Genomic DNA, 27,821 nt, shown 5'->3' with positions numbered 1-27,821 from the left:
CTGAGCTGAGGTTCAACATCTCTACAGGAGAGCATGGTAGAGTAAAGGTGCGCAGTTGTGACTGTTAGGAAGCAGTGAGAGAGAGGAAGGAGACAGGGAAAAATTATAATCTCTAAAGGGACACCCCGAATGACACCTACTTCCTAAAGCCATGCCCTACTTTCCCACTGTTACCACCCAGTAATCCATTCAAATTATTAATCCATCAGGTGAAATAATCTATTAATTAGGTTACAGCCTTCATCATCTAATCATTTCAACTCTGAACATTCCTGAATTAAGCACATGGGCTTTTTTGGTGATACCTCATGTTTAAACCATAATGCAGTCATACTCAGACTTGATATTCTGAAGGTTTTTATTTTAGATAAATTGGAATTTAAAAGCGATAAGATATATCCCATTTTAAAATAATGAAATATAATGTAGGCCAATGGATAATGCCTTTAACCTTTCTAAAGGGTTGAAAATTACTGGGAAAACATCATTAAGCTTTTCAAAAAATTATCATAGATGATAAATGTTAAATACTAGTTGAAAAACAATAGTTTCACTGGTACTGACAACTGTGGATTTAAAAGTCTTTGTATACCTTTATCTTAATACATTTCATTATTAATAGTTAGAAAGCAGAGAGATGATAGTTTATTGAGAAATGCCCTCAATAGGGTAAGTACAATTCTGCTATTTAGGATAGTATCAGTGTGGTTCTTCATCATGTAGCACCTTGGAACATTTCAGGTACATATTTTGTCTAATAAATAGTTGATGACATGGTTCTCTGCATGACGTTGATGAGAAACTATTTTTGATCTAGTTTCCTTGAAGCCCATAGGTTTCTCAAAATTAGGTTTTCCACTGGCATGATTGCAGTAATGTCTACTGGAGTTTAAAATTGTACCTGTTTTTTTTTTTTTTTTTTTTTTTTCCGAGAACAAGTTGTAAATCCTGTAAAATTGCAATGTCAAGCCCATAGCTTTCATTGGAGTTAATGTTGAAGGAATAGCTGACTAGCTTCCTACCAGGGAATATGAGGGTATTTAGAGCCCATCATGCCTAAAGCCTTTTTCTTAAGTGTAAACATTGTATATATTAACCCAGGGAGTTAAAACACAGGCAGCTAAAGTGAACTGGATCTTTTCAATCTGTGATATTATGTCTGTCTCTTTATCATTATCATGAAACCATTCAGTGGGGCAGTTTGAACCAAGTTAGCTTTCAATTAGGTTGGCCCTATATTGGCAGGTCTAAGCTATTAGGAAAAAATATTTTTAATGGACATTTTTTACATGAATAATTTGTTTTACATCCATAATTTGATATTATGATAACCTATTAAACCTTAGAGCTTTTGATGCTATTTTTCTATCATACTCAAGTAAAACAACAACCTCAGTTGAAATTAAATCCAACTATTCACGTGCTATTTACCTTCACTCAAAGTGGTTGAGCATTATTGGAATAAATTTTACTACTTTTCTTACTTTATGGTTACATATCTCCAGTGGATATGCAGTGGTGCCACACAATCCTACTTTTCTAGGACATTCAATTGGCCACACTCTGAGATATTTTTTTTGTCCATTTTGCTCTATCTTTGAACTTCCTGTTCTCTGTCTACACCCTTCACACTCATCAGTGAAACATTCAGCTTACCTTTTCTCCCACTTCATATTATTTTAAATGATTTATTGGAATAGAAGAATCTCATGTGTCTATCACTAAGTTTTACATTTTAATTTTACCTCCATTAATAGTACATGAATTCCACCTAATACTGCCTAAAGCCACTTCCAACATTTGTTTTCCAACCACCCCTCAAAGACGGTTCCTTCAATGGATTTTTCTCCTACATCACAAATCTTTCTTTCACTATGGGATGATTCCCATGAATATGTAAACACATCCTTTATCACACATGCTAAGAAACATGTTTCCTTACACCATGGCTTTATTGGCAAGACAGAAAATTCCTTCTCACAGTTGTTTTATTTAGTATTTTTGTCATTTCACTTGTGTTTTCCTTCTAACCCAAACCAAATGACATTTTCACTCCTTGCAAAATGACTATTACTAATGAGTGCTATGCTACCAATTCTAGTGGTCATTTCTCAGTTCTCATCTTACCTGACCTTTTGTGTAATTTGATCCAGTTAATCACAACTTCCATTTCTAAATGGTTTCCCCTGGTTTCCTGCCAACCTCTTTACTGCCTAATTTACATTACTGCTTACTTTTTTTTTTCCTGTTTGACTCCAGTATATTGGAGTTTAAGCCCTCAATCCTGAGCCCTCTTCTCTTTTTTCCCTCCACAGGTTACTATATCTCGTTCCATAGCTTTAGATAAAATCTATTGATGGCTCCTAAGTATATGTCTGCAACTCAGATTTCTCTTACACCCTTCCTATCTATATTATTATCTGTTTGTACATAAAAATTATCTAAACTTTAGTGACTAAAACAACGTCTATTATCTTATATTTTCTGTGAGTCTGGGATCTCAGCCTGGATTGACGGTCCTCTGGCTCAGTGTCTCTCAATAGGATATAGTATATTTGCAGGAGCAGCAGTTGTCTCAAGGTTTGAATGGGGTAGGACCCACTTCCAAGTTCACTTGATTGTTGTTGGCAGGATTCAGTTGCTTGAAAGTTATTGGACTGAATATTTTGCTGGATATTAGCCAGAAGCCACCTGCATTTTCTTGCCACATGGGCTTTTCCCCATGGTAGCTTTCAATAAAGTAGCTGACTTCATTAAAGTGAGTAAGAAAGTGTCAGCAAAATGGAAGTCAGTGTTTCATAACTGAATCTCAGAAGTGACATCCCCTTCACTCTTGCCTTATTAGTGAGTCACTAGTTCCATCTCACACTAAAAATTAAGGGATTACACAAAGAAATGAAAAAACGGAGTAAGGGATGATTAGAGTCTGGCCATGCTGATATGAGTTGAGTATCCCTTATCCAAAATATTTGGGACAAGAAGATTTTTAGATTTTGGATGCTTTATTTTTGCATTGTTCAGTATTTGTATATATACTGAGATATCTTGGGGATGGGATCAGAGCTTAAACACACAATTCACTTATTTTTCACATACACCTTCTACACATAGCCTGGAGGTAATTTTCTAAAGTATCTTTGGTGTGCCTCCAGTTTGGCTGTGAGGTCAGGTGTGGAATTTTTTACTTGTGGTGTCATCAATGCTAAGAAAGTTTTAGAATTTGGAACATTTGGGATTTTGCATATTTGATTAGGGAAGCACAATCTGCATATCTAATTAATTTGGACATAACAAAAGCATCACAATCTTAAAGTATCCAAAACATAACACATCTTACTAATAGCTTCTCAAGCTTGCTGTTTCCCCAGCCTTCCCCATTTCAGGTAATGGTAACACAATACATCTTATTCTGTGGCCAAACCAGCCCAGGATTAGATACTGGTACTTACTGCATTAGATTCCAACATTATTGATGTCCTTATTACCCCCACCCCATTTTTATTCCATTATAGTCCATTCTTCACATCTTAGTCAGGTGAACTTTTAGAAAATGTGTAGCATTTTATTACTGCCTGTGTTAATGTTCTGGAGTTGCCATAACAAATGACCACAAACTGGGTGGCTTAAAACAATAGAAATTTATTCAGTCACAGTTCCAGAAGCTAGAAACCAAAATCAAGGTGTTGGTAAGGTCATATTCTCTTGAAGGTTCTAAGGTATGATTCTTCCTTATCTCACCCTGACTGCTAGTGATTACCAACATTCTTGGCTTTCCTTTGCTTGTAGCTGCATAACTCCAATCTCTGCCTTCCTTGTCACTTGACTTTCTTTCCTGTGAGTGTGTGTCTCTCTCCTAATAAGGACAGTAGTAATTGGATTTAGGGCTGACTCTAATCCATTATGATGTCATCTTTTCTAAATTATATCTGCCAATATCCTCTTTATTTATTTTTTTATTGTACAGACTAATGGAATTTACTGTGTTATTTCCATATATGTGTACATCATTAATCATGTCCATTCACCTTTCTACCACTGCTCTCTCCCTACACAACCCTTCCCAGTCCCTAGTAATCCCTTTTATACTTTCAGTTTTGACTTACTTTTCGTTCCTCATTTCCACATGAGGCCATGCAATTCTCGTCTTTCTGTGTCTACCTTATTTCACTTCACATAATATCCCTCTGTTTTGCCTACTTTTTGCAAATGACAACATTTAATTATTCCCATATAGTCATAGACTAAATAATACTCTAGTGTGTATACGTAGTATGCTATCTTTATCCATTTTTCTGTTGATGGGCACCTGGGCTGATTGTACATGTTAGCCATCAGGAATGCTACGACAATAATCATGGACATGCAGGTGTATACATAGATATGCATTATGCTATTTCCTCTGGTTATATATCTAGGAGTAGCATAGATGAATCATATGGTAATCCTATTTTTTAGATTTTTAAGGAATTTCCATATTGTTTCCCTTAGCAGCTGTACTAATTTGCATTCCCACCAACAGTATATACAATTCCTTTTTTCTTCATATCTTTGCCAACTTTTGCTGTAATATTTTTTATAATAGCTGTTCTGATTGGGTTAGACAGAATCACATGTAATTTTGCTTTGCATTTCCCTGCTGTCTAAAGATGTTCAGCATGTTTTCATATATTCTTGGCCATTTGTATTTCTTCTTTTTGAGAAGTGTCTATTCAAATCACTTGCCCATTTTTTTAAATTGAATTACTTATATTTAAGGTTTTCTTTTCTTTATATATTCTGGACACTAACCCTTTGCTTTATGAATTAGATGGAAAAGATCTTTTCCCTTTCAGTAGATTGCCAAGACCCTATTTCTGAATAAGATCAAATATACAGGTTCTCAACGTACCTTTTTGCGTGATGCAACTGAATTCACTACCATTTGTTATTTTAAATTATGAATGGCTTTTAACTACAAATAGAATAAAATATAAGCTGCTTACTTTTTATTTTTTTAAATTTGTTTTAATTAGTTATACATGACAGTAGAATGCATTTATGTACTTTTATATACATATATGGGATATAATTACTCATATTTCTGAGTGTACATATCACAGAATCATATTGGTCATGTAGACACACACACACGCACACACACACATATAATGTTTTGTTCTACTATCCTTCCTATCCTCACATCCCCTCCCTTCACCTCCTTTCACTTCCCTCTACCTAATATAAGGTAACTATTCTACTCTAGTGCCCCCTGCCTTATTGTGAATTAGCATCCACATATTAGAGAAAACATTTGGCCTTTGGTTTTTCAGGATTGGCTTGTTTACTTAGCATTATAGTCTCCAATTCCATCCATTTACTGGCAAATGCCATAATTTCACTCTTATTTAAAGCTGAGAAATATTCCATTGAATTATACATAATTTCAACGGAATACACATAATGGAATACAGTATATATCATATTTTCTTTATTAATTCATCTTGTGGAAGAACACCTAGCTTGGTTCCATAGTTTAGCTAAGCAAAGCTGCTTACTCTTTTCATTAAGCCCCTATATGAATTGACCCCAATTTGTTCTAGTCTTAAGGCCTTTGCATTTCGCTTCCCTGTTTTTGGCTATTTCCCTCATTATTTAAGTCTCAAATTACAAGCAACTCTAGGAGAAGTCAGAACAGTAATTTATATACCCCATCACCATTATCACAATTTGTGTCATTAACTGAAATATATTAATTATGAGTTTGTGTTTTGCCTAGCAAAAATGTAAACTTGATGAAAGTAGCACATGAATATGTCTTGTTTCTTGTTACATCTCCAATACACTGATATCCCAGACAGTGCTTGGCATTTTGGTCATTGAGCTTATAGTACCATTACAATCTCAAAAAGGAAGATGAAATGCAGAACATGTAAGTAGATTCTGGGAAGTAGTGGCTACCAAATGCTCATTTACATCTATAATCTTCTGAACTTATGGGGTGATAAGAATTGATGTGTAGTATTTCTAGATGTGGTGGTAAGAAGAACAGTCAATCTTAGAAGTTAATTCTTAGAAGAACTCCAAGCAAAGAAAACTATATTTTAAGTGCTGGGAAGTTAAGAAGCAACCAGAACAAACAGGCATACAGCAATTTATATTCTCTTTGAGGATATAGTGCAGCTTCTGTGATAAAGAAGCAGGAGCCTCGGATAGTGAAAATCTTTGAACTGAGTGACTATAGCCAATATCTAACTGAAAACCACATAAATATCACATGGAAAAAATTTCAGGTCATGCAGCACAGTTTCCAGAGAAATCGTGTTATTTGCAAGTGTATCATTGGCTATGGATTGTTTATTTATTTGCATATATATTTAAATATACTTGCATCAAAATGTCAGGACTATTTTATTGATTAAAAATTTATCATTAGAAGATGAACTATTTTTCTAGCTGCATGATCTTGAGAAAGGTCCTCTTTAGAGACAAAAACACAATTTAACTGATAATTTGGAAGGAGTAACAACATAGTATATGTAAAATACTTAGATACAACACTGATACTTAGTGCTCAACAAAAATTAGCAGTTATTAGCAATCATTGAAAACAAAACGTTTAAAATAAGATATGATATCATACATAATACTACAATTATCTGTAGTGCTAAAGATACATGAGAGTATTCCTGTTAGCTTTCTGGCTTTTGAAATGTACTAGTTTTCTTTTATAAATTATCCCAAACTTAGTAGCTAAAAACACCATGCATTTATTGTTATAATTCTAAAGGTCAGAAGTATGAAACTTAAGGGGCTCAAATCTGAGTGTTGGCATAGTTGGTTCTTGTGGTGGCTCCAAGGGGGGAACCATTACTTCAGTCTTTCATTTCCTAATGGTTGTTGGTATCTGATATGCTACTCTGTACTTCCATCATCACATGGCTTTTTCCGTAACTTTGGCATTCTAATCATCCTTTTATAAGGATCTCTGTGATTACATTAAGCTCACATTGCAATCTAGGATTATCTCCCCCTCTTAAAATTCTCAACTGAATCATATCTTCAGAGTTTCTTTTGCTATGTAAGATAACACATTTATCTGTTCTGGGGATAAGAACATGAGCATATTTGGTGCCATTTTATTGTCTAGTACAAATGAATTCACTCTTAATTTTAACTTATTTTGAAACAAAGTTTAATCATTGATTTTTCCTTTTTAAGAGGATTCTATTGACCCAGTGGCACATACAAAAAAGGCTTAAATTCCTTTACCTGGCAGCTACAGTTGTTATTTATCATGGAGTAGCCTCAGGTGACTACTAAGCACCTTTATAAAAGGTTATTATTTTTTTCCTGTGTTCCAAAGTCTCACAACTTTTTCTATAATAATATTAATTATTCTGATTAGTGATTACACTTGTGGTCTAAGGGAAACTAGCCATGGCACAGATCATTTGGAGACATCTTTGCTTTTGACAACTGGATAAAGATGATGCTGGCATCTATTGGTGTTTTGGTCAGCTTTTTTTGCTGCTGTGACTAAAAGACCTAACCAGAACAATTGTAGGGGAGAAAAAGTTTATTTGGGGGCTCGTGGTTTCAGAGGTCTAAGTCCATAGACAGCCGGCTCCATTCCTCAGAGCTCCAGGTGAGGCAGAACACCATGGTGGAAGAGTGTGGAAGAGGGAAGCAGCTCGCATAATGATCAGACAGCAGATAGATTCCACTTGCCAGATACCAAATATATACCCCAAAGGCATATCCCCAATAACCCACCTCCTCTAGTCACACCTGATCTATCTTCAGTTAACACTCAGTTAATCCCATGAGGGAAATCATTCACTGATTGGTTTAAGGAGCTCACAGCCCAATCATTTCTTCTCTAAACATTCTTCCATTGTCTCACACATGAGCTCTTGGGGGTATACTTCACATGCAAACCATAACAAGTGGGTAAAGACACTGAATCTTCCTAAACTTTCTATAATGCACAGGATAGGACACCACAACAAAGAAATATCTACCCAAGAATGTTACTTTCACTGTGGTTGAGAATCCCTGCCATAGGGAATTTTAAGAAATACTATTGGTGGGTGGGAAAAATAATAACTTCTAGGCCACTGTGCCCTGTACAAAATGTGGTGCAGGGACCAACAGCTTTGACACCACTTGTGTTTGTCACACTCATTGAAAGCTCCCAAAGTGTTTCAACTTGAACCCAAGGCTGAGAAGCACTACCTTAGATTTTCTCCCACCATTCTATTCTCCTGAAAAGTTGGTATGGCTAAGAAAATGTAGAGTTTAATCAGAACAATGAAAACAATGTCACATATATTGCAGCTCTAATTAATATAAAGACACTTTTTCTTGAGAGTTGCAGTCAGTTTCCTCAATGTATTGAATTTTTAGCACACAGAAATATGATAAGGGTCAGGCTTGTCCAACTATCCATTAAATATATTGGCAGAAAGAACTCACTAAGGAGGGCAAACCCACTCAGCTAGGATCATGTTTGCAGCCGCAAAGAGCAAAGATGGAATATATTTGCTTTTCCTCCCTAGCTTTGTCACATGCCTCATCCAATCTGCTGATTTCAGAACCCAAAAAGTTTCTTTGGTGTGAACTTTTGCAGCTGAATTACAGTGGAGGGCATGATGAATACCAAAGGCATAAGAAAGGTGAATTAGAAAAGTGGCAGTTGGAAACTCCAGTATTTTTATTTATGCCCTCTATTCTTGTGTGCAGTGCATTTTCCATTTTGGCTAGTCAGTTTCATCCATTTACTGGATTTTCTTCTCTCAACAAATAACTATGAGTTATATTGAATTTCACAGAATTTCCTGACAGCATATGAAATATTTTCATTTTTTCCAATAATTCTCAATTTAAGTGTGGAATTATTACATATAGTTAATTTAGTTAAGACTATAGGTATGAACCTAGCACTATAAATGCTCTGTGGCTTAAAACACTAAAAGTAATAGAGACCCACCCAATGTTCAGCACCAATGTTTAATATATGTAACAATAATTATATATTATTATAGCTGATTTTCACATTAATCCTCTGAGGTGGAGACTATTCTTTTATCCATTTTTAGATGAAGGAAATGAAACATGGTGAGGCTAAACTTCAGCAATATGTTTAAGTTTGTAAAGATAATAAGAAATTGAGCTGGGCTTCATTGTATATTACTTCTGGTCAGTTTTTGTGGACAAGCATCAGCCAGTGCCAGTGATTTTCTGAGCTATAGTTTATTACATTAACCAACTTTATACTTTGTAGAGGATGAGTCCATAAAATTTAAAGGACTTTGATATTAAGCCTTACTCTAGCAAGATGCATCCAAACTAGCATTCTCCTAAGATAAGGAACTCCTCTGCTTTTCCAAAACTAAAAGAAAGGTCTAGTGTCTTAAAATACATTTAGTTGCTTTTGTTGTTGATAATGTTAGGAAATTGACTTTTTCTCTTTATCTTTGCAATTTCACTGATTTCTTATTTAGCTGCCTTGAAGATGTCTTTATATTGTTCACATGGTTTCTGATTAAAACTCCATGATACCAAGCACTGACTAGAATACAAAGTCTAACCAAAGGTAATTTATTATAATTTCTTTAAAAATTTATTGAATATTGACAATTTATAATTGCATATATTTATGAGGTAAATATATGCAACATGCTATTACTGAACCAATCCAATTAACATATTCATCACCTCAAATGCTTATCTTATTTAAACTTTTTAAAATACTTTCCTCTTCCTAAAGCATTTATTGACCCACTTGCTTATAGTAATTGATTGTAGTGGCAAAGCATAGTTTTTTAAAATATATGAACATGTCATATTTTATTTACATAAGTCATTAATGAGGGGTTTGGAAGACATGTTAGAGGTGACTCAGAGGAGTTGTCAGATAACCACAAATGCACAGTAAAGGAACACTGAAGGGACTTGACCACAGTAGGTCTATCCATAGGGCAATTATCAATTGCATTCCACTGGACACAAATAATTTGCATATCTACAGATAAGAATTATTTGTATCACTTTTAGCTTCCTGGATGAATGTTTACTTTATCCCTACAGAGTTGTAAGGTATCCTGTTCAAAGACAAAGATGTGCATATAGGATCAGATCATCTCCAGAGACTCTAATTTTCTACTGAAAAGAATGTCTTCTAATCCCTATTGCTTATTCTAGGATCTCAAGTATTTCCTTAAAGTAGTACTGTGTGGATTCACTTACTAGCATATTTCTTCTATAGTGTACATTTCATTATTTCAATTCTCCAATAAATACTTACTTAAGCCCTATTATCTGCTTGGAGCAATCTAAAGGGTGTTGTAAACTGACCAGGAAATATGTATATGTTTGGATGGGTGGGTGGGTGTTCAACTGTCTGTTCAGAAACTATTTTTTTAAATAGTGATTTTCAGGTCCCATCCCTTGATTCTGATTCATCAGATGTGGAATAGGGTCCAGTAGTCCCACATTTAAAAAAAAAATATTTAATTGTTGATGGACACAATACCCTTATTTAATTTATTTATTTTTGTGTGGTGCTGGGGATTGAACCCAGGGCTTCACACATGAGAGGTGAGTGCTCTACCACTGGGCCACAACCTCAGCCCTGTCCAGAAACTATTTTAATTAAATAGTAATTGCTATCCTAGTATTCTTATTTGTGACCCATTAAAATGGAACTTATGACTGAGAATATTAGAAATCATTGTAGGGAGTAAATATTTTGTATAATGTGCTTTATCAGGATGACCCTTGGATTTAGAAAGGTATGTTTTTGACTTACAGAATTAGAATTATACTAAATCATATTGATTCTTTTTTTTGTTTTGATTTTGGTATCCAATCAAGGCTTTATTAGAACTTGTGCTCAAGTACTAGGGAAACTTCATAGGTTAGGGTTCACAGGACTGCTTACTGGGGACACGAGCTGCAAAGCTTACATTGACAAAAAGGGTAAGCTCACAGAGGTACACTGTCAGGTGTTGTAAATGACCTCCAGATTTCTGCACATACTGCACTTATCTTGTCAATCTTTGCTTTCAGCATTAAGGTTTCCTTTTTTTTTTTTTTTTTTTTGGCTAAACAGAAGTTTATTTTCTCTCAATTTGGAGGCTAGGAGGTCCATGAGCAAGGTGTTGGCAGAGTTGGTTTCTGAGACCTCTCTCATTGATTGACAGATGGCCATCTTTGAGTCTTTACATGGCCTTTGCTCTGGGCCTGTCACCAGTTATGTTGGATTGGCCTACACCCATGGCCTTGTTTTAACTGATGACCTTTTAAAGGCCCCCATCTCCAAGTATAGTCACATTTTGAGTTACTGGGGGCTAGGACTTCCATGTATGGTTTTCAGGTCATATTGATTCTTGAATGCACTGTGGCAATTTTTTTCCTTCAAACTTTTTCTAAGGAAATTTTAAAGTGGGGTAAATACATATACATTTTTATGAAAAGAAAAACATGCTTTTTTATTTCAGTTGGGTAAGTAACAACATAGAAGAAAATCTAAATCAGTGTAATTGCTAATGAAAATAAATTTCATGTGATATACTGTGTTTTATTTCTTTGTAATCATCTAAACTAATATTATTTTTAAAGATCATGCTGTGTATATAGCATTATATTCGACCTTTGTCTCTTCACATTTTATTGTGACCATTTTCCCAAGTAATAAACATCAAAAATATATGTGAGGACTAAATGACATTCCATTTAAAGATAATACTCTATATTTTAATAGTCATTTATATTAATGATTTTTAATTAATTTCATTTTTTACACAACTGGAGCACAACTTTTTTACAGACTCTATTTACATTCAATATTCTTTTTTCATCCTTTTAATTGTGTCTTTGTCTATAAGATTGGTCTCTTGCAGATAGTATATAGTTGTATCTTGGGTTTTGATCCATTTTTATAATCTTTCAATTGTAGGGAGCATTTGTATTCTGTATTATGAAGAATATGCATTTTTGGTTTACTGGCAATTTGAATTTTTCATGTTTAATTCTGTTTTGATTTTCATTAAGATGATTAATCTTCTATTGGTCTTCATCTATCTGGGAGTTTTGGGTTTGTTTTTTGTTTTTGTCTTCCTCTTTGTGCAGTTTGAGTACTCTTTGTAGTGCTGGCTGAGTTGCGCTGAATTCTTTTAGTTTATTCTTGTCATGGAAAGTATTTAGTTTAGCCATGTTGGTTGACAATTGTTTTCTTTTAGAGCTTGGAATATCTCATTCCAGGCCCTTATTGCTTTTCATATCTGAGTTGAAATTTCAGAAATGAGGCTTATTGGTTTGCATCTAAATGGTACCTAGTGTTTCTCTCTTGCAGCTTTTAATATTCTATCCATATTTTGTATGTTAGACATTTTGATTATGTCTTAGACTTGATCAGAAGAGAAGTTTTCTATTTGGGGTTTTTATATGTCCTGTGTTTGGCTATCTCCTTTCTGATATGTGGAAAGTTTTCTGTGACTATCTTATTAAACACTTTCTTAATATCTTTAGCTTGAATCTCCATGTTCTATTCTATCCCTTTGATTCTCAGGTTTGGTCTTGTTGTCTCCACGATGATGATGTTCTCCTCATGTTCCTGTATGTTCTGATTATGCTCTATTATTTTCCCCCTTTATGGTATTCTGTATTCTAAAATTCATATATCCTCTCTTTAAGGCCTGAGATTAGGTGTCCAGACACAGAAATTTTATTTTCTATGCAATCTAATCTGTTGGTAATGCTCTCAAGTGAATTTTTAACTTGATTGATTGTGTCTTTGATTTTCAGGAGATCTGACTGGAATCTTTCCAATATTTCTATCTTTATTGAAGTGGTCTTTCATCTTCTGTATTTTTCTTTCTTAATTCACTCTGTGGATCTTCCTTTAGTTTATTGAACATTTTAATAATCAGTTTTATAACTGTTGTTAGAGTTTCTTCCTCTTCTATATCTGTGGATATTTGCTGGAGGATTGTGAATTTTGTGGGGAAATTTGGTTGCATATTTTCTGAGGTCCTGGACTTGCACATCAATTAATGTGGATTCCCCTTTATCTCTGTTCTTATGTGTGTAGTTCTTTTCTATTGTAGGATTTCTCTCTATTTTTCATATATGAATAGATGTCAAGGGGTAGTCCTTTGGTTGTTCCTCTTTGAGGTCTGGTTTTTGTTTCCCCAATTCTATGAGTTGAAGTAATGTTTAGAACATGTATGAAGTCAGGTCAGTGTTGATTAGATGAATTTTGAATGTTTCTCAGCAGCAGGATCTCTACTCTGTGATCTTGAGTTGTCTCAATCACTTTCCAACCCCTCTTAGAGGGAGAAGGTAGGCAGGAGTAGCGTTATTGTCAGCTGCCAATGTATAGTTTTGAGATAAATATCCAGTGTCTACTTTAGTATCTACAAAACTAATTGCCACCTATATAAAAATGGTTGGGTCCATATTTAACATCAATACTAGCAATGCAAAACTGAGGCTTAGATTATGCATCAAACATCAGATGTCTACTATGTTGTTCACTGTATTATTAATCACAACAATATGAATGGAGTATGAAATACATAAACTATATCAATTATTTAGTTGGATTACAGTTTCTTAAACAAAAGAATATAGGATGTTAATGTGAGAGAAAGTTTGAAATATTTTTTAAAAGTGATGAAAGGAGGGGCAGGTGGTAGCTACCAGATGTCAGCTGTAAAAATGAAGGAATAAAAGATTTACATAAAGTAGTAGAATAAAGAGAAAATATTAGAACAGGAAAATGTAGCTGTTAGTCGGGGATGAGAGTGATGAATAGGAAAACCAGCCACTGTAAGATCAAAGCAGCTCAAGGCCATGTATAATTCAACCCTACCTAAGACAAATCAAGGCTGAATCATAAATAGGTACAGAAGGAGGCAATTAACATGAAAGTACAATTATATTAATATACATATATTTTTTCAAACCAATTCATACAATAAGTATACAAACACACACACACACATCCACCCATATCATACCTTCACACAAAATCATACATAATGGAAAAAAAGTAAAAAGAACTACAATATGATGAAATGATGTTTGAAAGAAATTTAAAAAGTTAAAATTTAAAAATATAGATTAAAATGTTAGTATAAAGAAATGAAAAAAGACAATTTTTTAAAATAATAAAAACATTGCTGTGAAATAAAGTGATTATTTCTGCTGAGTTGGTCAAAACTATTGGACAGGATGGATTTTCATTCTTGGTATTTGATTTTGGTTTTGTAACACTTGTGTCAAGGACTGGGGTTGTTAAGCGCAACACCTTTTTGTTCCTCTCTTACCTGCCAGCCTTTGTGGCTAGGAGGCAAAAGCTGGTTGTAGTAGATCTCAGCTTTCAGTCTCCCACTATGCAGTGGGCTAGCACAATTTGGGTGTTGTCAAATTTTTTGTTTCTGTGGCAAGGATCTTGTGGAGTTTTAAATCGGAGATTCCAGTAGTTGGAGTTTAGTTTTGAGTGAACTTTGAAAGTCTGTGGGTGGGTGTTTGAGTATTGCTGCACATTTCTTATTGGAGGAAGAATTCTGGTATCTGGTAAAGTATACTTTAAGGGCATTAAGACAAAACCTCCACTGGTTTCACTTTCACCATTTGAACATAAAATTCTGGGTATCTGCCCTGGATTTCAGACATTACTGTGTGGATGCCATAGCTCTAGCAACAGTGGGAAGTTTCTCCCTTGGAATCTAGAGACCAAATGGTCTAAGCAAACTTTTGTTTGTGCTTATTTCAGTTTCTCTGGTTCAGGTACTTTCTGGGAATTGTTTGGGCAGCTGCAGCAGTTCCTAAACTCCTCTCTTCTTGTGGCAGTGGTGGTGGTGAGACTTTTGCAGGTGGTGGATGTTCAGCAGCAAGCCTGTGCTTCCCCTGGCCATAGCACCACATTGGACAGTTGCTTTATCTAGTAGCACATGAGCCAATTTTTTTTTCCTATGGGGATACGTCAGACAGCCTGAAAGCTATCCTCTCAAGTAGCTTGAGAGAGAGCTCCAGGATCAGTGTGCACTTTCCCCAGCCACAGGAACTCAGCTGATGGTTACCTTCTCTGGTAGGGTGAATGTGTGCTTTCCCCAGGGTTGGAGAGCTCTGCTATGGCTGGTATCCTGGGAGCCCAGCAGCCATTTTTTGAGCCCCAAACACTTCCCCTTCTGTGTGTGATTTTTGGAATTGCTTTCACTAATTCTCTTCCCCTACCAATTCCGGGTCTATTAAACTCAGTCTTCTTCTCTGATCCAGAGATTACCCCAAGTCAATTCTTTATTCTTATAATTTCTTTTTCCTCCCAGCCACACAGTCTCCATTGTTTTTCTGCTCTGCCCTTCCCCTTCTCTCCAGCCACTAGCAGCCTCTTGGGTGCCCAAGTTAGCATTTCTGTAACACATTATTTCTTATGTTCACATGTCTGACTTCTGTGACTATAAAAATTTTTTTAACAGTTCAGAATTAAGTTTGAGTGAGTTCCCTCGGTTACCCACCTAAGATGCCATCTTTCCATTTTGTAGGTCTGGTGTCAAGGAACTCTTGACATGTGCAGTTTTCCTCTAATCCACCATCTTTGAGTCCTGTATGGTATTTTGATGTCTTGAGGACAAGTCCTACCTATTTTATCTTTTATTCCTGAAAACACTTCAAATTTTCTTGTTCAAATTTAGTCCTAATTCATCAGGAAACACAAAAAGGAGGGAAATGGGGGTATGAGGGAATGAAATTGTGTGTTATGCATGTCTTAATATATTATAATGCGTCTCATTATTTTGTAAAACTGTAACACCAATAAAGAAGTTCCATTTGGATTGTGTAATATCACCTTGAAAAAACATTGACATGTTTGCCAAAATGGAAAAGTAGTCAAAATTTTTATCTTATAGTATATTTTCTGAGTTTTAATGTAATGAAGTATTATAATTTTTTGTAAGTAAACCTACAAATAATGAAAAAATGGATTATTCTTATTCCAATTTTTGCTTTTATAGTCATTATTATTGTCTATTTTTCATTGCCTAGCAATTTGAAATCAAAGCTAAATCATAGTGGTAATATTAACTATTCTTACAAGCATAATTATAGCTTTTAAAACTTATTAAGCTCCTTATTTTGGTTCTTATAGTTTAGTTTGTCAGTTTTTAAAGGTTTTCTATATTTTTGCAGTCATAGCCATAATTTTCTGTTCCTTAGAAGAAACTTGGCTCCTTGAAAGTTTGAAAGTACTCTTATCTCTGTTATTTTCTGCAGTCCACATTTTTTGAATTTATACTTTAATATCATTTTGCATTTTAATTGTTCTTTGCTGTGTTGATAGTTTTATTTTGTTCATTAATTTTTGATAATTTGTGTTCCAAAAAATAATTCATTCTGTATTTACTTACAAATTTAAAAAATTCAAAAAATCTCAAATATTTTATGCCAGTTGGATATTCTATAGCCTCTTTCTTCTAAATTTGTTTATATCAGTCATGTTAATTTCTTAATTAGATGGATATTTGGTGAATACTATTTAATACAGAATTGGTCATAGTTTCATAAACATGATTGGATTCCAATCTGCCTCAGGATAGGGTTGGGACTTCTTGAAAGCTGAGCAAGCCCTCTTCTTACTGGCTTACTCTTAACCTCATTGGGTGCTACCCAGAAAGTATATCAGTTTTCTCATGGTATCTGTCGTCACTCTCAGCCATGTTGGTTTGCAGGGCATTCCATGGCATTTTAAAGCAGGTTCATCCATAACACACTCCACATTGTTTAATTCTCAGGAAAATATTTAAATAAAGGAGTACATATGTTTTGGACAAGGTTATTAGTCTTTTGAGTATTTTGTAGGGGAATCATATACCTGGAGATTTTATTGACACATCAACCTTTTATTCAGATGATGAATTAGGTTTTGGAAAACAGTATTGAAATTTGGTTAGAAAATCTGTACATTTAGCATTCCTTCCTCAGCCCAGGCTTTGTAGGCATGATGGTCTTTTGGTTAGAATTATTTTAAAAATAAAACATAGAACTGTGTCTAAGATACTATGTTAAAAATTATTTACTGACATAAAACTTAAATTACATGATCAAAACACTTGCCCCATCCCAAGTAGGTCTGTATTGAATTGGTTTCCAAGTATATAGCTATATTTTCACTAATGTTTTCTCAAAGGCACCATGTACTCTTTTTGTTTTTCTTTCCTATAATTTTTTATCAACCAATTTTAATACCCTTTCAATTGTAGTCATTAATGAACCCATTCTTTTTTTCCAAAGCCCAATGCTACCTTGTAAATGTTGCCATGACCCCTCTCAGCATCAATGAGGACTTTCCATAGACTCTCGAGAATTCACCTCCAGTAACATATATCCCTTCTCTAAAATTGTTGATTTCTATGACCCTTTTCCATGTGATCCTTGGCCACAGTGTCCACTTCCAAATCATTTTGTATCTCAGTACTTAGGAAAACATATAAACCATATAGGCAATCAATGCTTTATATATATCTTCATAGATTATGTTTAATTTTCCTTAGGATAATACTCAAAGATTCATGATATAACAGACAAGTTTCTCTGACTAACTATTATGATTTTTTTGTAACTTTTAGTTTCAGCATTTGGAAGAGCCTCTGTTTATTCTCTCCATAGGGAATCTATCTCTAAATTTTAACATGCATTGCTTTATGTAAATTGAACACTTAGAAAAAAACTTTATCTGTGTCATGCACAAATGGATACTTAATTTTTTTATTAAATTAAAAAGGTTACTTCAATCCTGAATATAGTAATGTCAAAGCTTTATGGATTCAATCAAATAAAGTGGATCATTTTTTAACATAGTTAATATCAGTCTGGATGGGAATGAGACAAAGGGGAAAAAGTAGCATTTAAAATTGTCTAAAATTGAATGTCATTATTAAATACTGTAATAGTCACTATAAAGGCAATTATTTTCTTTAATTATTGTAAAACTTTGAAGTAAAAGTTTGACACCTCAATATATTGGGAAAATAAAAAAAATCCAGTTCTATCTCATTCCAAAACCCATTTTCTCTGCTTTATAAATACAATAATACAAATGAATGCACCTTCTCTCCATTTCATTTCCAGACTTACCTTTGTATTCATTCACTTGTACTTCTCTGCCTATAAGAGGGTGTGTCCCAACTTCCCCATGCAGATATTTCTTTATTTCTAATTTTACCTACCTTTTCGCTGTTTGTCCTGTGTTTTAATTGTGGATGGACACAGTACATTTATTTATTTATTTATTTTTTATGTAGTGCTGAGGATTGAACCCAGTGCCTCACACATCCTAGCTGAGCTTTCAACTTCTGAGCCACCGCCCTAGCTGTTCATCCTTTGCTTCATTGTACAAGAATGTCTTGGCCTTTTCCACCTTCTGTTATAATTATCCTTCAATTCTCTACCCTCAGTGGTGGGTTTATTTATAAGCCTATTCTACTAAGCCCTTGGATAATATTTTTAATTAAATACAAGATAATTCTAATGGTAGGGTCCACAGACAATTTAAATTCAAAGTAATATTGCATATATCTCCATCCTCATTTCCCAAAATGTCTTATGTATCTGTACATATTAGCAAATAGTATCATAACAGATCTTATATCTCAAACCATGTGCTTTAGAATTTTCCTTTTATTGTTATTTCCTTTAATATCATTATGTTCTATTTTTTTGTGTACTATTTTGTTCTCCCACTATTTAATCTTTTTTTCTTAGGGCTAACTCTCTTCCTCTTCTTCTTTTCCACTGCCTGATAGTTAATTTCTTCTACCTTTAACCTATGATTCATGAAACAATTCTCATTATTATCTTATGAACATTCATTGGCTCTTTAATGTCATTACTGTAAGAATCTTAGGCTTGCATGAAAGGGGGGCAGGAAGAATCTGAGTTAAGTTATCTATATTTGGAGGAAACTGTTTCTCATATATATATATATGAAACAGTTTATATATATATATAGTTTATATATATATAGTTTATATATATACATATAGTTTATATATATATATATAGTTTATATATATATATATAGTTTTCATGACTTAAAAATAGTTGAAGAAATGAAAGCTGTATAAAATGTTCTTGTATAATTAAGTTTGATAATAGATGAGCACAAAATTATTCTAGGTGGCATGAAGGCAAAGTTCCAATTTTTTATTTACTATATCTTGTTACTAAGACTCTGTATTGACATTTTCAACTGGTATCCTTATAGTCCACAACCTGTGATGTATTTACACTTCATTCCAGAAACTTGCCATTTCACTTACTTGCTGTATTATCTTCCTATTTTTTTTTATTTGCTGCAACAAATTATCACCAACTTGAGTAGCCTGAAACAACCTCAATTTTTAACTTACAGATCTGGAGTTCATAAGTCCAAAATGAGTCTTACTGGGCCAAAATCAAGGTGTTAGAAAACCTGTATTTCTAGAGGAGAATAAGTTTACTTAACTTTTATTGCTTTTAGAGTCAACAAACATTGCTTGGTTCATGGCCTATTATTTCATCTTCAAAGTACCTCTGACTTGTACTTCTAACTTTGGCTTCTATCCTTATATTTTCTTTCTCTGAATGTGATACACCTGCTGCCCTTCTCTAGGAAAGTTGTAACCATTTTAGGCAAACCTAAATTATCGTCTTCCACCTCAAAATCCTTAACTAATCACATATATATATAGTCCCTTTGGTATGTAAGGTAACATGGTAACAGGTTCTAGGGATTTGGATGTGGACATGTTTGGTGGTAGTGGAGCATTATTCGCCCTATCACACTGAATGTTTCACTCATTCTTTGTCATGGACCCAGAATTCTCTTTCCCTTAGCAACTGTCTAATTCATGGTTGCGATGAAATACTTCTTTTGAAATCCCTTTCCAATGACTCCCAGTCATCCAACCTGCTGCAGAATTAATAGATTGCTCCCTCTACTCTCTCAGCACATTATACTTACCATATGACAACAGGACCAGTGTAATCAAGTAGGTAAGCATTTGTCTCATTTATTGGTTTGTGAGCCTTCTTTATTACACTGTCTTGCATTGTCTTTGTTTCTCACTTCACAATATAGCATGGCATCTTGTAACTAGTATATGCTCAATAAGTTTATCAAATGATGAGTTTTAATACAATAATTGAGCTGCATATGATAGAAGCCATAATCATGTTCATTCATATATTCATCAGTTTTTTTCAGACAACATTCATTAATAACTGGAAATAAAAAAAATTGAATAAAATGCACATGTACCCTGCAGGGTCATCAAGTCTAGCAAAATAGAAAAATATATATATATATAAGTATATAAGGTAATGGTATGGGAAAAGATGGGAAACTAAAACTGGTATATATAGATAGTTTCACAGGGAGTGGATGTGAATTGATTACTTAATAGTATTAGTACTGCTACTAATAATAGCAGTAATCAACTACAATAAAACAGCAACTTTGATTTATTAACTTCTTTCTATGTGCCAGTCTCTTCTAGGCACTATGCTACATATACTGTTACAAAACTTTGCAAATAAAGAAACTAATCACAGAGAGGATAAATTATTTGTCCCTAAGCACACTACTGATAGGTGGCAAAGCTGGGAGAAGAAAGGAGACAAACATAACTGCTCGTAGATACTATGATGTCATTATTCTGCATATGATTTAATAGGGGTTTATGTGAAGCCAAGAGATGAGTGCTATTGTTAATAAGAATCAGGTAAGTAATTTTAGGTCCACCCTTCCAGAAATTGAAGCCTTTTAAAATTATTTTACTGATAGTATGAACTGTCAGTTACATGAGAACCTCAGTAAATGATTATCCAGTAGCTCCCTTTATAGTTTCGTTTTCTGTAGTTTCAATTTTCCTGTTAACCATGCTCTAAAAATATTCCACAAATAATTCATGAGATATAAACTATGTATTATTTTGGGTAGTGAGAAAAATCTTGCACTGTCATGAACAATTCCACTTGGAATGAGTGTATCCTCCTTTCTAGTGTATCCACCCTGTATATGAGATACTCCTATTACTAATTTTGTAGCCATCTCTGTTATCAAATCAACTGTGGTAGTTATCACAGTGCTTGCGTGCAAGTGCAAGAGGTCCTTATATAGTATCCTAGCTGTATCACAATGCCCATATAATTTACCTCACTTCATCTTAACACATAGGCATTGTATTATCTCACTTTATCATGAGAAGAGTGAGTGCAGTACAATAAAATATTGAAAGATAACTCATGCAACTTTTATTGCAGGTCTGTAAAATTTTTGCAATTATAATAAAATTTAAAATAATTTCTATTGTTAATCTCTATTGTATCTAATTTATAAATTAAAGTTTATAATATGTGTGAATATGTGGTGAAAGACACAATATCTACAGGGGTTGGTACTACCTGTGATTTCAGGCAAAACCAAAGGTCTTGGGAAATATCCCCTATTGATCAGGTGGGGCAGTTGTATACAGTTGTCATTGTTTTTTTCTGGGTAAGAATTTTCATTTTTTTGCCATCAGTACATCAAAACTTAAATATCTATGACTAGACATATTTAACCCATCTTTCAATTTAAGATACAATAAATTTCTTCAAATACTTTTGTAGAGATTATTACTGATTGACCAAGATATCAAGTCTGTGAAATGCAATGTAATTGTTTTTGTTTTCCCTAATACACAGAGTTTCAAGAGATTCAATTAAGGATCTTGATGTAACCAAATTGATGCTTTCTAAACCAATTTAATTTTAAGAAATAGAATTGCAAACTAGACTGTGTGCCTTATAGAAATGAAATGAGTAAGGAAATAGTATTTTGAACAAGGCTAAAGTAATAAGATAGTTAAGCTGGAAGGGCTTGCAGTGTATAGTTGGATCCTGGAGCTTCTTGGGCAGCACTGATTGAACTCACACTGAGAAAGGAACTGATTCTCACTGCTAACCTAAAGGCTGAAGATATCAACTTGTAGATTTCCTGCAGCTCCAGTTAGTGAGGTGGCTAGGAAATGGGTTTGAGGAATGCATGACTCAGGCTTACACTTTATGGTGGCAGTTTCTCAGATGTGTCTGATGAATCAACTCTTCAAACCAGATTTCATTTATGTCTTTATGTGAATCCAAGGTCCTTGGTTAGAAAACTGACAGAGGCTATCATCATTTAAAGGTGTGCTGTGATTAAAATACCTTATTTTCAATGTTATTTTATAAATTCTCTAATCTTTCTCACTAAAATAATGACAATGACACTTTGCTGCCAGTGAATGGATTTTGATTTTGTTTTGTGAATTAATATATATTTTAACAGACCTTTATTAATGTGAATGAATTAGCTATTGAAAATATTCAGATGTAACTGAGTCTCTGGGAGAGCAAAAATTGTGTTAAATTACCATTTCTGCTTCCTCATTATTAAAGTTAAAGCAATGGAATGCTGGATGTGATCAGTCCTCATATGTCTTGCAAAGAAACTTGTGCTGTCATGGGTTGACAATATATGTGAACTATGTTCTGACTTGCTGCTTTTTGAAATTCAGTCTTTCAACCCTATTTCAGCCATATACAAAAAGAAAAGAAATACAGAGGAAGGTGATTGCCGAAGGCTGGGAAGTTGAGGAAAATGGGGGAATGTTGGTAAAAGGGACAAACTTGCAGATATGAGATGAATACATTCTGGGAATCTAATATACAGCATGGGGTACTGCATTATATACTTAATACTACTGCATTATATACTTGAAATTTTCTAAAAGTAGATTTTAAGTGTTGTGACCAAACAAATAAATAATACCTCTGTCCAAATATGTATACATAACTAACTTGATTGTGGGAATTATTTCATAATTTATATTCATATTAAAGCATCATGTTTTATAACTTAGAAATGACAAATATGTATATATTTATCTCAATAAATCTTAGAGTAAGGAGGGATAATTTTCTGAGGAAGATGATATATATATATATATTGTTAATTTCAAATGAAATAGTTCCCCTTTTGAAGTCCCAACATAAGGGTAGCATCCTTTCTGTTATCTCATTAAGAACCTTAAAATAGAAAGAAATTATATATGTTTTTTGTAGCTTTCATCCACAATTTACCTTCTTGTAATAGAGAAAAAAATGTCTTAATGTTCTCTGGAAGTATCTTATTTGAAGTTTTTAAAAGAGGCTTTCAAAATCACAATTAAATCGTTAGCAGTATACAATGTGAGATTTCATCTTGATTGTTATTTTATTCAGTGTCATTCTTTCCATACTCTTGCAGCATGGGATATTTTTAAATATCAGTTTAAATTGTCAGTTTTGGCAATTTATATTAAAAGTGGACTGCTAGATAAATAGTTCTTTTGAAGGAATTGTTTCAACTATTTAAATACAATTAGGGCCTCTAAAAAATTCTAGCTCTTAAGTGAATATAAGATTTAAAAAAAGCCTATAGAGCCATAATTTTGGCATTATTAATTTTTATTTAAACATAAGGACCATACAACACATGGGAAAATATGATAAAGATCCTGTTTATGTTTTTTCTTTTGTGTGATTCATTGCCCCAATCATGCTTGATCAAATGTTTTACAATCAATCTTATAATATTGGCATATATCTTTAAAAATGCTGTTTTTCTTTTTATCTTTGCTATAGGGAACAGCCTTTAAGAGCTGGAAGATGAAAGCTCCGATTCCGCATTTGATTCTCTTATATGCTACTTTCACTCAGAGTTTGAAGGTTGTGACCAAAAGAGGCTCTGGTAAGAAGTATTCCTCCTTTTTTCCTCATTTTTATGGCTTAAAGTGATGGTGCTGCATTTACATATGTGCCTTTTCTGAGAGTATGACAATTTTGGGGAATTCAAATTGTGGAGATGTGTAGGTATATGGATAATTAGTAGAGTACATTAATAGGATATTATAAAAGTGGGAGTGAGTTGAAACGGATGTAGCTTATGTTGTTGTTTATTTTGGATTGGAATGAATTCAATATCAAAAGCTTGCATTTTTATTTCATTATATGAGTTTCAGCATTCTTTCATAGAGTGTCATCTTAATTTTTGCATGGCAATATTGTGGATTTTTTTATGTTAACATTTAATGTTAGCATTTCATTTTCGGCTATGCTTAGGGCAGATTCTTTTTAGGTTTATACTTCAACTGATTTGCTGAATTCACTTGGAAGCATTTAAAGAAAGCACCAGTGTTATTTAAGAAAATGTCACAGGGACACACCATAATATTTTAGTAAGGAAATATAAAGATAGATTAGAATGGTAATGAAAGGGGCTGCTAAATAGATCAGTGTTGAATCTTAATGAAAAATTCACATGTTATCAGTTATCTGAGGCAGTAGTGGACTGTTAATACTTGGAATAAGGAAAGCATATAGGATGATTGAGCTAGATGTGGTGCATGTCTGTAATTTCAGCAACTTGGGAGAATGAGGAAGGAGGATCACACATTCAAGGCCAGCCGAAGCAACTTAACAAGGCTCTAGGCAAATTGGGAGGACCCTGTCTCAAAAAGTTCTGGGAATGTGGCTCAGTCATTAAGTACCCCCTGGGTTCAACCCTTGGTGTAAAAACAAATGAGAGAGAGAGAGAGAGGGGCAGGGGAAGGGAGGACTTAATACATACTGATATGAAACTATAATGTCAGTTATAATACAAAGCCTTGAAAAGTTCACATTTGATGTAAGACTACAGAAGTTTTGAAGTTATAGCTTTTAAGCATAAAGGAAGAAGATATGCATTGTGTTTAGCTGCTAGAATCAGAATGTGTTCTCCATTAGTTCCAGAGAGACATTAGGGAAAAAAGATGAGTTAATGTTCACAAAGCCATAGGAAGTTGAAAGTTGTGATACCAAGAATTGAATATTTGGAGTTCAGAAAGGAGAGAGCATGAAAAAATTTGAGGTGGGGCTGTGCAGCAACCATCTCATTCCCCTAGATTAAGAGGTTTCAAATTCATGTTGATGAAAAAAGCCACAGGCAAGGGAAATAGCAATTTCGCTCACGTGAACCCCTTTTGAGGAGAAAGTTTGGGAAGAAATTGGGAAAAGCTTTGTGCATGGATGAGAGTTTGGTTCAGGGTTGAATGTAAAAGGTATTTTATTGAGCTCATCATAGGTTCCAGAACATTTTGGTACTGCTGCTGTATATGCCATTCATGTGTTTGTAAGCAATGTGAAAAATAGTGTTTCTATGATTCATATTATTTCATCAATTTTAGGAGGTATTTTTAATTGATAGGAGCCTCTATGGTTAAAATATGATTATTGATTGAATCTTTAAAAAACCCTCATTATTCTAGTTATTGCATTTGATTATATAAAATCTGTTTTGTCAGTTTTGTGTATATTAGATCTGATTCACTTACTGAAATGCACACATGACTTTGTCATCATAAAATAGTGGTATCAGCTCCATTCTATATAAGCTCTAATTTGGATGCAAGAAGTTTTAGCAAATTGGGAAATACTTTTTGTGTTTGAGGATTATAGGTCAGACCTAGAAATGTGGGACAATTGTAAAATTTGTATCTACTGCTCTAGAGACTTGGGAAAGCTCATTAACCTGTTTCAAATTCAAATTTTCTTTTGAATGATACAAATAATTATTTTCGGAGGGTGTTAACTGAAATGATGTCCTAAGTGACGTGGAATTTCTGAGACTTTGCTGTTTTCAACTTATGAATATAGTCAATAATCAAACCAAATATGTTTTTAATATCATAATGTAATAATGACAAATAAGCATGCTGCAAAACCCTAATACCTGCCTTGTTTTACCTTTGTATAGAATGTGAATTAAGATAACTTCTTTTAGGGTCTATACTAAGTCCCATATAGATGGAAGTATGTTTGGTTTGTTTTGGGATATTAAGTATGAAATTTGGAAATTAATATTATTTTATCCATAAGCTTTTATTCATTCAACTTGGATTCATTTCAACTGATGTTTGTTACTGTGGCACCTTTTTGTATGAGAGACCAGATAGCTTACTGAATAGCATCATTACTGATCTCCATATATCAAGTAGAAGAGGAGTACACTTGGCATCTTCTTCTTAAAAGATTAATGGCTTAATCTTCATGCCCAGCCCAACCTATAAAACCAGAGTCACTAAGGCCAGGGATTCAAAATCAATTTTTAATGTTGGATCTTGCATATTAACCAAGAAGGCTGCTTATCCTTGTTCTTTATTCTTATCATTGAATACTTTTTGTTCTTGATTTTATTAATCATTGTGAAAGTTCAGTAAACATGATTCAATGCTTTTTTCTTTTACAAGATTTTTTTTAAAAAAATTCATTGTGACTGCCAGAAAATCAGAATTAGCTATTTTATCAATCGAGTACATATAAAATTATAATGCACACAATAGTGTTGAATTTTTATGGCATGTTATTTGTGTGTAGTGTTTACTTTAACCTAACACATATGGTCATTCCACAAAAATTCAGAAGTATTTGTTTCTCATTAACAGACCTAATTTGAAAGCAATAGGAGCTCTTATTACACAAGCTGGAGATGCGTTATTTTTATCACATTGGCATACACCCCTATTGCTATTAATTTAAGGAGCAAATTAAATTTAATAAGGCAGTTATATAATTATAAAATCTTGATTGAAGTATTAAAAATAAAACTTTGTAATGTTTTGAATATCATTTCATATATGTGAATGTTGTGACAAATAAGCATTATATTTGGTCTCTAAGGATGTGCATACATTTAAAATCAAGACCTTTAACATTATTGGAAAAAGATATTCAGCCTTGATTACACAATGGATTTTTCTCCTGCAACCATTTTGTACTTAAAAAAATTATAAACAATACTTGAGAAAAGAGGCAGACTATCAATATTACTTATCCTCCTCAAGTGTGTGAAGTGTTAGAGCAATTCAGTAAGTAAACATTTGAGTTGCTGTCATTTGAAGAATTCTGTACAAAAACATATGTAAAGCAAATGTGTGGTTGGAGAATCTTTTGTATATCAACCAATTCAGAAAATGTAGCTTAATATTCTTGATTATCCCTTTCTTCTTTTTTTCCCCTCCCTTCTCTTCCCTCTTCTCTCTGTTCCTCTACTTCCTCTCTTTTTTTTTCTTCCCTCTTCACTCCCCATCCCCTCTTCCTTTCTTCTTTCATTTAGGGCATTTTTCTGCAAATACAATAATCTGTTTATACTGCTACTGTGTCTTTGTAGAGTATTTTAACTTAAAATATCTTCATTAGTTTGCTGAAAGAGTTAAAGTTCCTAAAATGTTGTATCTGTACCAGGCCATTCAAAGAGGTTAATATGGTCTTTGTCAGCAATGTGTGTGTGTGTGTGTGTGTGTGTGTGTGTGTGTGTGTGTGTTTAGTTTGTATATCTATGAGGATTTAGAGTGAGCCATGGGAGCAGGGAAATAATACAAACAGTTGAAGAATTAGTATGGACAAAGTATGACTGTAATACTTTGGAGGAACTAAAATATAGGATGTAATTTGGTGGAAGAATTTAGGACACTGTTGAGAAATGAAGTTAGAGGAGCCTGGATAAAGAAATTGGAGAAGAGAGAAGGGTCCATGATGATTTGGCTTTTGTACATTCCTCTTTGTTTCCATCTATCCCCAGAATATAAGATGTTGAGTGTAAGAATCATAAATTTTGTATGTGCATAATATACAGTGCCAAAATAGAGTGCTAAAACAGATTTGGGGCTCAAGGAAATGTCTTAGTTAATGATTAAATAAATCAGTAGCTAAGTGCTTTTAATGTTCAGATTGGGGTTTATCAGTGAGGGTTCTACAGA

This window comes from Urocitellus parryii, chromosome X (assembly GCF_045843805.1).
Source record: "Urocitellus parryii isolate mUroPar1 chromosome X, mUroPar1.hap1, whole genome shotgun sequence".
Classification (NCBI taxonomy): Eukaryota; Metazoa; Chordata; class Mammalia; order Rodentia; family Sciuridae; genus Urocitellus; species Urocitellus parryii.
The sequence above is the reverse complement of the archived record's forward strand: the minus strand, read 5'-3'. Positions refer to the sequence as shown.